Below are 15,116 nucleotides of genomic sequence, written 5' to 3' on the forward strand. Positions count from 1 at the left end.
GGCGGCTCGCGCTGTGGGGCACCTGACCCGGGGAGGGGGGTCAAATTGCCTCTGATGACAGTAGATAGGAGGATCAGCTCTTGCTTTGGTGCTGATGGCCTCTCTGTGAGGATGGAGGTATTCTGCTGTGGTGCTTTAATGCACTTGCTTTAGACAAAGAGAAGGGGGAACTGAAAGGGTTAACTGCTTCTGATGACAGTAGATAGGAGAATCAGCCCTTGCTGCCCTCAGACCACCTATCAGTAAGGATAGGCGGCAACATGGGGATAGAGGTAGTGGGATGTTCTAACTTGCTTCAATGCTGAGGACAAAGGGGAGGAAAAGCTGCAAGGGTTGGGGCACAGTGATTAGCACTGCTGCCTCACAGTGCCATTGACCTGGGTTCAATTCCCAGCTTGGATCTGTCTGCGGAATCTGCACGTGCTCCCCATGTCTGCATGGGTTTCCTCTGGGTGCTCCGGTTTCCTCCCTAAGCCAAAAGACATGCTGATTAAGTGCTTTGGCCATGCTAAATTTTTCCTCACTGTACCCAAACAGATGCTAGAGTGTGGCGACCAGGGGATTTTTACAGTAACTTCATTGCAGTGTTAATGTAAGGCTACTTGTGACACTAATTAAACTTAAAGAGTTTTGTACTCGTTAGAGTTTAGAAGAATGAGGGGAGATCTCATTGAGACGTATAAGATGATGAATGGGATGGATAGGATAGAGGTGGAGAGACTCTTCCTGCTCAGAAAGGACAGTAGGACTAGGGGGCACAGCCTCAAGATAAAGGGGGGGGCGGTTTAGAACGGAGTTGAGGAAGAACTTCTTCACTCAAAGGGTGGTGAATCTCTGGAATTCTCTGCCCGTTGAAGTGGTGGAGGCTACCTCGCTAAATATTTTTAAGAAGCGGGTTGATGGGTTTTTGATAAGAGAGGGGGTTAAGGGTTATGGGGAGAGGGCGGGAATGTGGAACTGAGCCACGACAGATCAGCCATGATCTTATTGAATGGCGGGGCAGGCTCGAAGGGCCAGATGGCCTACTCCTGCTCCTATTTCTTATGTTCTTATGTTCTAATTGATAAGAGGATCAGCCTTTACTCTGGTGATAGTGTTCTCTCTGGTTGAATGACTTGCCAAGACTCAGTGGCCCTTCACCCATAACATGATAGCCCTTTGGGTGTGATACATATAGGTGGTTGGCTGACCCCTATGGAATTGTACTTCCACATAGAATGGTTAAGGCACAAAGGGATGCCATTTGGTCCCTTGTATCTATGCTGGCTCTCTGCCAAAGCAATTCAGCTCGTCTCACTTCCGGTCATTTCCCCATAGCCCGGCAAAACTTTCCTCCTCAGATCCTCACATTTCGAAAAGCCGCAGTTGAATCTTCCTTCAACACACTCTCAGACAATGCCTTTCAGATCTTCAGCACTTGTGTTAGAATACTTTTTCGTCATACCATGGTTGGTTCTTTTGTCATTCACCTTAATCCAGTGTCCGTTAGCTCTCAATCCTTCTGCCAATGGGTACAGTTTTCCTCTATCTATCATGTTCAGAGCCCTCATCATTTTGTACACCTCAATCAAATCTCTCAATTTTCTCTAAGGAGAACAACCTGAGGCCTGAGAACAACCAATGGCTGAGGCCTTAAATAAGTTTTTTGCCTCGGTCTTCACGGAGGAGGATGCGAATAGTTTGCCGGATATTAAAGATAGAAGGATGGTAGGAGTTGAGGGCCTGAATGCGATTACTGTCACTAGAGAGGTAGTGCTGGATCGACTAGCGGGTCTGATGGTGGACAAGTCCCCAGGACCGGATGGAATGCATCCCAGGGTTCTGAAGGAAATGGCAGAGGTGATAGTAGACGCCTTAGTGATTATTTACCAAACTTCGCTGGATTCTGGGGAAGTGCCGGAAGATTGGAAAATGGCTAATGTTACGCCGCTGTTTAAAAAAGGTAGCAGGCAAAAGGCAGGGAATTATAGGCCGGTTAGTTTAACGTCTGTTGTTGGAAAAATACTTGAATCCGTCATCAAAGAAGAAATAGCGAGGCACCTTGAGAAGAATTGTTTGATAGAGCAGACGCAGCACAGATTCGTTAAGGGGAAGTCGTGTTTGACGAATTTATTGGAACTCTATGAGGATGTGACTAGTGCGGTAGACAGAGGGGAACCGGTGGATGTGGTGTTTCTCGATTTTCAAAAGGCATTTGATAAGGTGCCGCACAAAAGGTTGCTTCAGAAGGTTAGGGGGCATGGAGTTGGGGGTAAGGTGTTAGCGTGGATAGAGGATTGGTTGTCTAATAGGAGGCAGAGAGTTGGTATCAATGAGTGCTATTCTGATTGGCGGTTGGTAACTAGTGGAGTGCCGCAGGGATCGGTGCTGGGGCCTCAGCTATTTACCATTTATATAGATGATCTGGAGGAGGGGGTTGAGTGTAGGGTGTCAAAATTTGCTGATGACACGAAGATAAGTGGAAAAGCAAATTGTGCGGAGGGTATGGAAAGTCTGCAGAGGGATCTAGATAGGCTGAGCGAATGGGCGAGGACCTGGCAGATGGAGTACAATGTTAGCAAGTGTGAGGTTATCCACTTTGGCAGGGATAATAGTAGGAGGGATTACTATTTAAAGGGCGAAAAGCTGCAGCATGCTATGGTGCAGAGGGACCTGGGGGTCCTCGCGCATGAGTCGCAAAAATCCAGTCTGCAGGTGCAGCAGGTGATCAAGAAGGCGAATGGGATGCTGGCCTTTATAGCGAGGGGGATAGAATATAAAAGCAGGGAGGTCTTGCTGCAACTGGACTAGGGGGCACAGCCTCAAGATAAAAGGGGGGGCGGTTTAGAACGGAGTTGAGGAAGAACTTCTTCACTCAAAGGGTGGTGAATCTCTGGAATTCTCTGCCCGTTGAAGTGGTGGAGGCTACCTCGCTAAGTATTTTTAAGACGCGGGTTGATGGGTTTTTGATAAGAGAGGGGATTAAGGGTTATGGGGAGAGGGCGGGAATGTGGAACTGAGCCAAGACAGATCAGCCATGATCTTTTCGAATGGCGGGGCAGGCTCGAAGGGCTAGTTGGCCTACTCCTGCTCCTATTTCTTATGTTCTTATGTTCTTAACTGTACAGGGCACTGGTGAGGCTGCAGCTGGAGTACTGTGCGCAGTTTTGGTCACCATACTTGCGCAAGGATATTTTGGCCTTGGAGGGAGTGCAGAGGAGGTTCACTAGGCTGATACCGGAGATGAGGGGGTTGGACTATGAAGAGAGACTAAATAGACTGGGTGTATACTCGTTGGAGTTTAGAAGGATGAGGGGGGATCTTATAGAGACATATAAGATAATGAAGGGGATGGATAGGGTAGAGGTAGAGAGATTCTTCCTGCTCAGAAAGGACAGCAGGACTAGAGGGCACAGCCTCAAGATAAGTGGGGGGGGCAGTTTAGAATGGAGTTGAGGAGGAATTTCTTCACTCAAAGGGTGGTGAATCTCTGGAATTCTCTGCCCGTTGAAGTGGTGGAGGCTACCTCGCTAAATATATTTAAGACACGGGTAGATAGGTTTTTGGTAGGCAAGGGAATTAAGGGTTATGGGGAGAAAGCGGGAAAGTGGAACTGAGCCACTTCAGATCAGCCATGATCTTATTGAATGGCGGGGCAGGCTCGAAGGGCTAGATGGCCTACTCCTGCTCCTATTTCTTATGTTCTTATGTTCTTAACCTTAGCTTCTCCAATCCATCCACATAACTGAACTCCCTCATCCTTGTAACCATTCTTCTAAATCTTTTCTGTACCCTCTCTATAAAGTGTTCAAATCATTCTTGAAGTGTGGCAGGCAGAATTGTACATAAAACCCTAATTGAGTCTGAATTAGTGTTTAATAAAGATTTATCATAACTTCCTTGTTTTTGTAATTCATGCTGTCATAATATGATATGTGCATGTGTAATATTAACATTTAATTTCAGTGGCTAGTCAGGACTTCTAAAGCAAACAAATACACTGACTTACTATGGCTGACTTACTATGACTTACTTACTATGGATCTTATAGAGACGTATAAGATAATGAAAGGGATGAATAGGGTAGAGGTAGAGAGATTCTTCCCACTCAGAAAGGACAGCAGGACTATAGGGCACAGCCTCAAGATAAGGGGGGCGGGGGGCAGTTTAGAACGGATTTGAGGAGGAACTTCTTCACTCAAAGGGTGGTGAATCTCTGGAGTTCTCTGCCCGTTGAAGTGGTGGAGACTACCTCGCTAAATATATATAAGTCACGGGTAGATAGGTTTTTGACAGACAAGGGAATTAAGCGTTATGGGGAGAAAGCGGGAAAGTGGGACTGATCCACTTCAGATCAGCCATGATCTTATTGAATGGCGGGGCAGGCTTGAAGGGCTAGATGGCCTACTCCTGCTCCTATCTCTTATGTTCTTATGTTCTTATGGCTGTCACGAGTCACCTGACCCATCTGCAATAACAAGTGGTCAAGTTTGGAGGAAGCATCCAAGGTGGATTCCAATTAGGACATGCCAAGGCAAACCTCCTATGGAATTCCTTTCTGCTGATATTAAGAATTAACTCAAAGATTAATTGGTGCTCAGCGTTTGCTTTTCTATAAAGTTAGCTTTCAGGCAGACACAGAAAATCCAGTGGCTAAATAGGTGTTGATATATTCTTCCAGCTTATCACAGGGAAGAATGGTCCATTCAGAAGTGATGGCCTGCAGACTGAAAAACCTAATCAGCCAGGCCATAATAGAATAGCCAATTCTGTCCAAACATAAGTTAATCAATTACCTTCCGTGGTATGTTCATAATTGAGAGAAATGTCATGTGGCTAGAATTACCATTTTGAAATTCTATTACAACACCCTGGTTACATTTGGCAAGCTAGACGAAGAAATCTGTAAATGGAGCAGTGGCACCATCTCTCTGCCTCTGCTGTCTCAAGTTTGGAGCCCCATCTGTTACATTTCAGAAAACATCACAGATAAGAGAATTTCAATCAAAAAGAACTCTGCCTGGAGTCAACAGACAAGTTCCAGACAGCATTCCAAAATCACAAAGCAATGTTTCTTTGTAATCAGCATGTACAGACAATGAATTGATACCTTCTTCCTCATAAATTAAAACCCATTGTGATCGTTTGAGTAGTGGTGTAGATAGACAAGTCCTGACATCTGTCTCAGTTCAGTCATAGCAACGCCTAAAGTCCAGGATTCCACATGCATGTTAATCACTTCAAGAATCAACCCTTTCTCTTGAGCAAATGAGTAAATTGTGTTTTTTGTGGCTGGGAAAAGGCAAATTAATCTTATAATCATCTTTCTACATCACTCATTAAAAATTGATTTATAAAAATGCACAGGTCAGTACTGACCAACAAAAGCAATAAGATGAGTTGGGAGGAACAGGATACAAAGATAAATGGATACATTTTTATCTAATAGCATCATATGGGGAGATTATAGAAAGAAACAATCAAATTATACCAAATCCTGTTTGATAAAGCTTACGTAATGCACCTTGAGACGTTTTACTGTGATGTGTACTTGCAATAAAAGAACAAAGAAAATTACAGCACAGATCCAGGCCCTTCAGTCCTCCAAGCCTGCACCGACCATGCTGTCCAACTGAACTAAATCCCCCTACCCTTCCAGGGACCATATACCTCTATTCCCATCCTATTCATGTACTTGTCAAGACGCCCCTTAAAAGTCACTACTGTATCCGCTTCCACTACCTCTCCTGACAATGAGCTCCAGGCACCCACCACTCTCTGTGTAAAAAATCTGTCTCGTACATCTCCTTTAAACTTTGCCCCTCTCACTTTAAACCTATGCCACCTAGTAATGGACTTTTCCAGCTTGGAAAAAAGCTTCTGACTATCCACTCTGTCCATGCCTCTCATAATCTTGTAGACTTCTATCACGTCTCTCCTTAACCGCCATCGCTTCAGTGAGAACAAACCAAGTTTCTCCAATCTCTTCTCATAGCTAATGTCCTCCATATCAGGCAACATCCTGGTAAACCTTTTCTGTACCCTCTCCAAAACCTCCACATCCTTCTGGTAATATGGCAACAAGAATTGAACACTATATTCCAAGTGCGGCCTAACTAAGGTTTTATAAAGCTGCAACATGACTTGCCAAGTTTTAAACTCAATGCCCTGGCCAATGAAGGCAAGCATGCCATATGCCTTCTTGACTATCTTCTCCACCTGCATTGCCACTTTTAGTGACCTGTATACCTGTACACCCAGATCTTTCTATCTATCAATACTTTTAAGGGTTCTGCCATTTACTGTATATTGCCTATCTGTATTAGACCTTCCAAAATGCTTTACCTCACATTTGTCTGGATTAAACTCCATTTGCCATCTCTCCATCCAAGTCTCCAACTGATCTATATCCTGCTGTATCCTCTGATGGTCCTCACTGCTATCTGCAAATCCACCAACCTTTCTGTCGTCCCCAAACTTACTAATCAATCGAGTTACATTTTCTTCCAAATCATTTATATATATTACAAACAGCAAAGGTCTAGGCACTGATCCTTGAGGAACACCACTTGTCACAGCCCTCCATTCAGAAACATACCCTTCCAATCTACCCTCTGTCTGCATTGACCGAGTTTTGTATCCACCTTACCAGCTCACCTCTTATCTAATGCAACTTCACCTTCTGCACCAGTCTGCCATGAGGGTCCTTGTCAAAGGCCTTACTGAAGTCCATGTAGCCAACAACCACTGCCCTACCTTTGTCAATCATCTTCATCATTTCCTTGAAAAACTCAATCAAGTTTGTGAGACACAACTTCCCCTTCACAAAATCATGTTGCCTCTCACTAATACGTCCACTTATTTCCAAGTGGGAATAAATCCTGTCTTGAAGAATCCTCTCCAATAATTTCCCTACAATTGATGTAAGGCTCACCGGCCTGTATTACCTGGATTATTCTTGCTACCCTTCTTAAACAAAGGAACAACATTAGCTATTCTCCAATCCTCTGGGAACCCATCTGTAGCCAGTACTCGAGTTATACAATCATACAATGCAGAAAAGGCCCTTCAGCCCATCAAGTCTGCACGGACAACTACCACTGAAGTTACGCTAATCCCCTTTTACAGCACTTGTATATTTGAATGTTTTAATATTTCAAATGCTCATCCAAATACTTTTTAAAGATTATAAGGTTTTCAGCCTCCACTACCTTTCCATGCAATGCATTCTAGATTCTCACCATCCTCTGAGTGAAATTCTTTTTCTCAAATCCCCTCTGAATCTCCTGCCCCTTGCCCTAGAACTATGCCTCCTCATGATTGACCCCCTCAACCAAGGGAACAGCTGGTTCCTATTCACCCTGTCCATACCGGATATAATTTTATATACCTCAATCACGTCCCCTCAGCTTTCTGTTCTCTAAAAAAAAATCCAAGCCTATCTAGTCTCTGCCTTATAGCTCAAACGCTCCATCCCAGGCAACATCCTAATAAATCTCCTCTTTATCCCCACTAGTGCATCACCAAAAGTGAGGTGACCAGAACTGTACACAGTACTCCGGCTGTTGTCTAACTAACATTCTGTACAGTTCCAGCATAACCTCCTTGCTCTTACACTCTACGCCACAACTGATCAAAGCAAGTATCCCAAATGCCTTCTTAACGGCCCGACTATAAATTATTTTAGATACCATAGTACAAAATGTTAAATTTCTCATCACCAAAAAAAACCCTTGATACGGATTCCTGTCTCCTCAATATGGATCTCCAACAGGCTCCATGTAGCCCTGACATGGCACAATCCTGGTGTCCCCAAAACTAAAAGCTTGGTGGTAGCCGAGATATCTGAATTGCCAGATTCCTGACACTGGTTGGCACTGCAATAACTCTTGAGACTGGTTGTGAGCTCTCTCTATCCTCAGCAGAGCTACTTCCAAGGGATCCCTCCATTCTATTCCCTTCAGTCATTGGAGCAGCCTAGGAGGGCAGAAGATCTGACTGGAGGATCTTCATACTGGTAAGAGATGGCAAATCATGTCTGCTTAGATTGTTTTCTTCTATAAAATTGGTCTGTACTTCAAAAACAAAAGCTGTCAAGAAAATAATTGCGTCCAAAGCTCAGTTGGCCTCTGGTCAGCAGTTAACTAATGTAAAGTATTCATGTCCTTGAAAAAAAATTTCTTGAAGACATTTGTAGACAGTAATGCTATGGAACAAGGTTAAAACAATTTGCTTCATTTTGAGTTAATGTGTCTCTGACTGGCATACTAAAACATTACAGGAATCAGTGTATCGATGAAGTCCATGTGGAATTTTTAATAGAGGCCTCTTAGCTTCCAAACTCCACCAAATAACTTTCTGACCTCCTTATCATCTGCCTCCCTGAGATTTGTCTTATTGTGTCTCAGCTTGATACATTTACAATATTTGCTATAATGACTGGTCTCTGGAGTAAAGGAATAATGCATTGACTTCTCTTGAAGGCCTTTTGTGTTGTCAAAATCAACATCAAAGGTATCATCAACATGAGCATAGTCATTAATTGCTGCTATTTTTATATCAAGAACCTCTTCTTGCATTATGCACTTAAAATCAGCAACAAAAGTATAATGGCTTCTTCCCATCCTATATAGGTTATTAGCTTCAATGTACAAAAGGTTTTAGATGGAACAATGTTTCACGTCGAAAGGCTTCCTGAGACTTTCTATCCATCACAAAACTTACTTGAATACGGAAAATTAACAGTGCTATTCAAACTTTATACATTGTTGTCACTACTGAAGTCAATCTAACACAGAATAAACAATGGTGACATACAGTCATACAGCGCAAAAAAGGCCCTTTGGCCCATTAAGTCTGCACCGACAATAACTACCACTAAAGTTGTGCTAATCCCATTTTCCTGCACTTGTCCCATATCCTTGAGTGTTATGATATTTCAAGTGTTCATCCAAATTTCTTTTAAAGGTGGTAATGTTTGTGGCCTCCACACATTCCCGGGCAGTGCATTCCAGATCCTCACCACCCTCTGGGTGAATTTTTTTTCTCAAATCCCCTCAATCTCTTGCCCTTACCTCAAAACTATACCCCCTTGTGATTGACCCCTCAGCCAAAGGGAACAGCTGCTCCCTACTCATCCTGTCCACACCCTGTGATTTGTTTGATTTTGGTGAAATGTCATTTAGCTGAAATATGAACTTTGTTTCTCTATAAACACATGCAGCTGACCAGCTGGGTGCTTGCAGCATTTTCTGTTTTTGGCTCTGTTTTAATTCACTAAATCTCTGTGCTAACTTTCCAGGAATAGCTACAGAGAAAACCTGGACTTCTTAGCTCCCATCACTCTCTTTGCACCAATATTATAGCATCAAAGTTATAATCAAAGACTTTGTGAACATTATAGCATATATTATAGCATCAAAGTTATAATCAAAGACTTTATGAACATTCTTAACACACTGATCTTCCTGATCTTTAAAGTGTGATCTTGATACAAAAAAGCAAATTTAAGAATGTTAATTTGTAAGGTGCAAGTTAAAGGCCTCATGCATCCAATTCTGATTGCAAAAATGCTAACCCCACCTTCTCATAACACAAGGATTTGATTTTCAATTCAAGGCCAGGAACCAATGTCCAGATAATTTCTGATGTGGAGATGCTGGCGTTGGACTGGGGTAAACACAATAAGAAGTTTCACAACACCGGGTTAAAGTCCAACAGGTTTATTTGGTAGCATAAGCTTTTGGAGCATTCATCAGGTGAGTAAAGAGTTTGGTTCACAAGGGTTTGGTATTGATCGATGAAGACGAACATCTCAGCAAGGCCATCCCTACACCTCCACTTCTTACCTTCAAACAACCACACAACCTCAAACAGACCATTGTACACAGCAAACTACCCAGCCTTCAGGAGAACAGTGACCATGACACCACACAAATCTGCCACATCAACCTCTGCAAGACGAGCCAGATCATCGACACAGATGCCATCATCTCACGTTAGAACACCATCCACCAGGGACACGGTACATACTCTTATGACTCAGCCAACATCGTCTACCTGATATGTTGCAGGAAAGGATGTCCCGAAGCATGGTACATTGGGGAGACCACGCAGACGCTATGACAATGGATGAATGAACATCGCTCAACAATCACCAGGCAGGAGTGTTCCCTTCCTGTCGGGGAACACTTCAGCAGTCAAGGGCACTCAGCCTCTGATCTTTGGATAAGTGTTCTTCAAGGCAGCCTTCATGACACACGACAATGCAGAATCGCTGAGAAGAAACTGATAGCCAAGTTCTGCACACGTGAGGACGGCCTCAACCGGGATTTTGGATTCATGTCACACTATCTGTAACCCCCACGACTTGCAAAATCTCACTAAATGTCCTGGCTGGAGACAGTTCACACCTCTGTAACCTGTGCTTAACCCTCTCTTCACTCACATTGTCAGCACCTGTAAAGAGTTGATTACCTGTTAAGATTCGCATTCCAATCATTATCGTGTAATTGAGTTAGTGTCTTGGGCGGCATGGTAGCACAGTGGTTAGCACTGCTGCTTCACAGCTCCAGGGTTCAATTTCCGGCTTGGGTCACTGTCTGTGTGGAGTCTGTACATTCTCCTTGTGTCTGCGTGGGTTTCCTCTGGCTACTCCGGTTTCCTCCCACAGTCCAAAGATGTGCAGGTTAGGTTGATTGGACATGCTAAGAAATTGCCCCTTAGTGTCCAGGGATGCGTAGGTGAAAGGGGATTAGTGGGTATAATATGTAGGGATATGGGGGTAGGGCCTGGGTGGGACTGTGTTCGGTGCAGACTCGATGGGCCGAAGGGTCTCTTTCTGCACTGTAGGGTTCTATGATCTATGATCTATATGCCCTGTTTGTGAACCCAACTCTTCATTCACCTGATGAAGTGCTTCGAAAACTCATGCTACCAAATGAACCTGTTGGATTTTAACCTGTTTTGAGACTACTCACTGATAATTTCTGGGATCTTATTCTATGGCACAATCTTCAAACTAACCACGGGGCAGGTCTAGTCCAGGCTTGTCCAGCCTTGCTCAGGAGGCCATACTTGCATATTTTTCTCACTCAAGGGGCCAATGAGCAAGTTTCAGAGAAATAAAGTCTGGATTTAATCCGGATTTTAAAGAGGAAGTTGAGGTTTTAAGGAAAAAAACAATTGCTGAACAAAAAGACAACAATGTCATAGCAATAAATTGTTAAGTCAAAAACGAGTAAGTAATAAAAATCAACAGGGTGTGGGAGGGTCAGAGTATGAGGGTGAGTGCGAGTGGGTGCGTGTGTATGTGTATGTGATGAGAAACCGAGATTGGGCACAAGGTAGACTCATCCACTCAGTTTGGAATTTTACCAGCACTCCCGCCCTGGAAGTGGGGCAAAGAAGGCTTGCAGAACAGCATTCTCCATAAGTCGTAGGCGGGACCTTATGAACCTCGGATGGACGAGATGGTAAAATTCTGGCATCAGTGTCTCACCCTCTATGCCACACACTCACTCAGGGTTTCACCCACAGACTTACTCTCACAAATGTGCACATTCATTCCCACACACACGCCCAAACAAAACCACACACTCCCAATGCCCCAACACACACATCCCTGCACACACTCCTTCCCCCAACTCTCCTCTTCATATTCTCCCCATGTTTGCGTGGGGGTTTCTTCCGGGTCCTCCGGATTCCTCCCACGATTTGAAAGACATGATGGTTAGGTGCATTTGTCACGCTAAATTCTCCCTCAATGTATCCAAGCAGGTGCATTTACCCCTGACTGCTGGTAGGGGAGAGAAACTGAATGCTGGTGGGAAGTGGAGGGTGGGAGAGAGACTGGCTACTGGGAGAGAGGAACTGACTGCAGGTTGGGGTGAGGAACTGGCTTCCAATGGGAGGGAGAGAGCGGAACTAGTTGCTAGTGGGTACATTGGCCTCTGGCTGGGGGTGGTGAAAGTGGATTTGGAAGTGTTTGTGGAAGGGAGTGGGTGTATGTGAAAAGCTTATTTCTTAGCGTCACAAGTAGACTTATATTAACACTGTAACGAAGTTACTGTGAAAATCTCCCAGTTGCATAAAAGATCAAAGATAAAATGCTTCCTGCATTAATGTGAGATTGGGGTATTCTTCCTTCATTTTGATTTGATTTATTATTGTCACATGTATTCCTACACAGTGAAAAGTACTGTTTCTTGCATACACCGAGAAAGCATACCATCCATAGAAAAGGAAAGGAGAGAATGCAGAATGTAGTGTCACAGCCATAGCTAGAGGGTAGAGAATGATCAGCTTAATGTGAGGCAAGTCCATTTAAAAGTCTGATGGCAGCAGGGAAGAAGCTGATGTTGAGTCGGTTGGCACATGACCTCAGACTTTTGTGTCTTTTTCCTGACGGAAGATGGTGGAAGAGAGAATGTCCGGGGTCCTCAATTGTGCTGGCTGCTTTTCCGAGGCAGCAGGAAGTGTAGACAGAGTCAATTGATGGGAAGCTGGTTTGTGTGATGGACTGGACTTCATTCATGACCCTTTGTAGCTTCTTGAAGTCTTGGGCATAACGGGAGACATACCAAGCTGTGATACATCCAGAAAGAATGCTTTCTGTGGTGCATCTGTAAAAGTTGGTGAGAGTTGTGGCAGACATGCCAAATTTCCTGACTCTTTTAAGAAAACAGAGGCATTGGTGTCCTTTCTTAACTATAGTGTCAGTTATTTTGAAAGAAGGAAAAGTAGAAAGTGTTCTTGAATGTCAGCTGAACACTGATTTAGGAGTCTTACACTCTTGGTGCATTTGGTTTGGGGTGATTCACATAGTGGCATGGTTTTCAGTTTTAAAATGATTGAATCCCATCTCGGTAGCGTTGCCCATTGATGCCAACACTTAGATTTCATTTGGGCACTGCTGCCTCACAGTGCCAGGGACCTGGGTTCAATTCTGGTATTGGTTGACTGTTTGTGCATATTTTTCCCATGTCCAGTGGGTTTCCTCTGGCTACTCTGGTTAGGTTGATTGGCCATGATAAGTTGACCCTTAGTATCAGAGGAGGATTGCAGGGTAAATATGTGTGGTTTGGGGGATAGGGCCTAGGTGAGATTGTTGTCAGCGCAGGCTCGATCAGCCAAATGGCCTCCTTCTGCATAGTAGGAATTCTGTGATTACTTTGTACTTATAAAATGGTTAAAATTATATAATTTGTATAATTACCGGAGTAACATTTTGGTTCTATTTTGTTTTCACACAAAATCTATTTTCTGCAAAATCGCTCATCTTCATTTCTTTATTTTTCTCATTCCCTTATTAAAAGATCAATCTCAGAACTTGGCGTCAGATCTTGCCCAGCGCTACTGTATAAAGGAAGCTTTGGCTAAGGATAACTTGTGTCTCAGATTTCTCTTCCCCATGGGGAAGGGTCATAAGAACATAAGAACATAAGAAATAGGAGCAGGAGTAGGCCATCTAGCCCTTCGAGCCTGCCCCGCCATTCAATAAGATCATGGCTGATCTGTCGTGGCTCAGTTCCACATTCCCGCCCTCTCCCCATAACCCTTAATCCCCTCTCTTATCAAAAACCCATCAACCCGCGTCTTAAAAATATTTAGTGAGGCAGCCTCCACCACTTCAACGGGCAGAGAATTCCAGAGATTCACCACCCTTTGAGTGAAGAAGTTCTTCCTCAACTCCGTTCTAAACCGCCCCCCCCCTTTATCTTGAGGCTGTGCCCCCTAGTCCTACTGTCCTTTCTGAGCGGGAAGAGTCTCTCCACCTCTATCCTATCCATCCCATTCATCATCTTATATGTCTCAATGAGATCTCCCCTCATTCTTCTAAACTCTAACGAGTACAAGCCTAGTTTATTCAGCCTCTCCTCATAGCTCAACCCCCTCAACTCTGGCATCATCCTAGTAAACCTCCTCTGCACTCCCTCCAAGGCCAAAATATCCTTGCGTAAGTACGGCGCCCAAAACTGCACACAGTACTCCAGCTGCGGCCTCACCAATGCCCTATACAGCCGCAGCAAGACCTCCTACTTTTATATTCAATCCCCCTCGCTATGAAGGCCAGCATCCCATTCGCCTTCCTGACCACCTGCTGCACCTGCAAGCTGGGTTTTTGCGACTCATGCACAAGGACCCCGAGGTCCCTCTGCACCGTCGCCTGCTGCAGTTTTTCTCCACGTAAGTAATAATCCTTCCTACCATTATTCCTACCAAAGTGGACCACCTCGCACTTGCCAACATTAAATTCCATTTTCTAATAGCCATTCGACCCCCTAATGACTTATCAGGGAGACAAATCTACAGCAAAGGCAAAATATGTTGGAAATCTGGAACAAAAACAGAAAATGCTGGAAACACGCAGCACAACAGGGAGCACCTGCGGAGACATCAGCAGAGAGCTGGATTTTCCAGATAGTTGGGGCTCAGGGAACAGGCCGATTGGGGTGGGGGAGGGAGAGAGAAATCCGGGACTCACCGGGTATTAAGGGGTGAATGTTCCCACCAGAAGGGGGCTTCTAATGTAGGGCTCCCTCCCCCTTCCTGCCCAAAATCTAACTGATTTGTTCCGAACATCCCCCTCCAAGGAGGATTAGTGTTCCCGTCAGTCTAAAAAATGAAGCTAGGAAGGATACAGCCCTTAAATGGCCATTGATTAGGGCCAGAGAGGGCTTCCTTTCCGAAGCCTTGCCCACCTCAATGTAAAACTACTGTGAGGTTGGAGCAGGCCAGAATCTGGAGGGAATCTTGTTACTCAATTTCACACCCCCCTCCCCCCCAACCTCCTAAACTCCCACCAATTGGGGAACGTAAAAGTAAGGCCAGAATTGTGCAAGTTAGGTGGCCAAGCTAAATTGCTCCGTAGTGTCCCAGGATGTGTAGGTTAGAGCAATTAGCGGGGTAAATATGTGGGATTATGTGAATAGTGTGTGGATGGGATTATTGTCGGTGCAGACTCGATGGGCCAAATGGCCTCCTGCACTGTAACGTTTCTATGATTCTATGATTCATTAACTCTGTTTCTCTCTCCTGCCTAAACCTGCTGATTATTTCCAGCATTTCTGTTTTTACTCTAACTTTGACAAAATAGGATTTGACAATGTCAACTTTTAAAAAATAATAACAGAATG

This window comes from Carcharhinus amblyrhynchos, chromosome 6 (assembly GCF_965287045.1).
Source record: "Carcharhinus amblyrhynchos chromosome 6, sCarAmb.v2.hapA, whole genome shotgun sequence".
NCBI classification, from domain to species: Eukaryota; Metazoa; Chordata; class Chondrichthyes; order Carcharhiniformes; family Carcharhinidae; genus Carcharhinus; species Carcharhinus amblyrhynchos.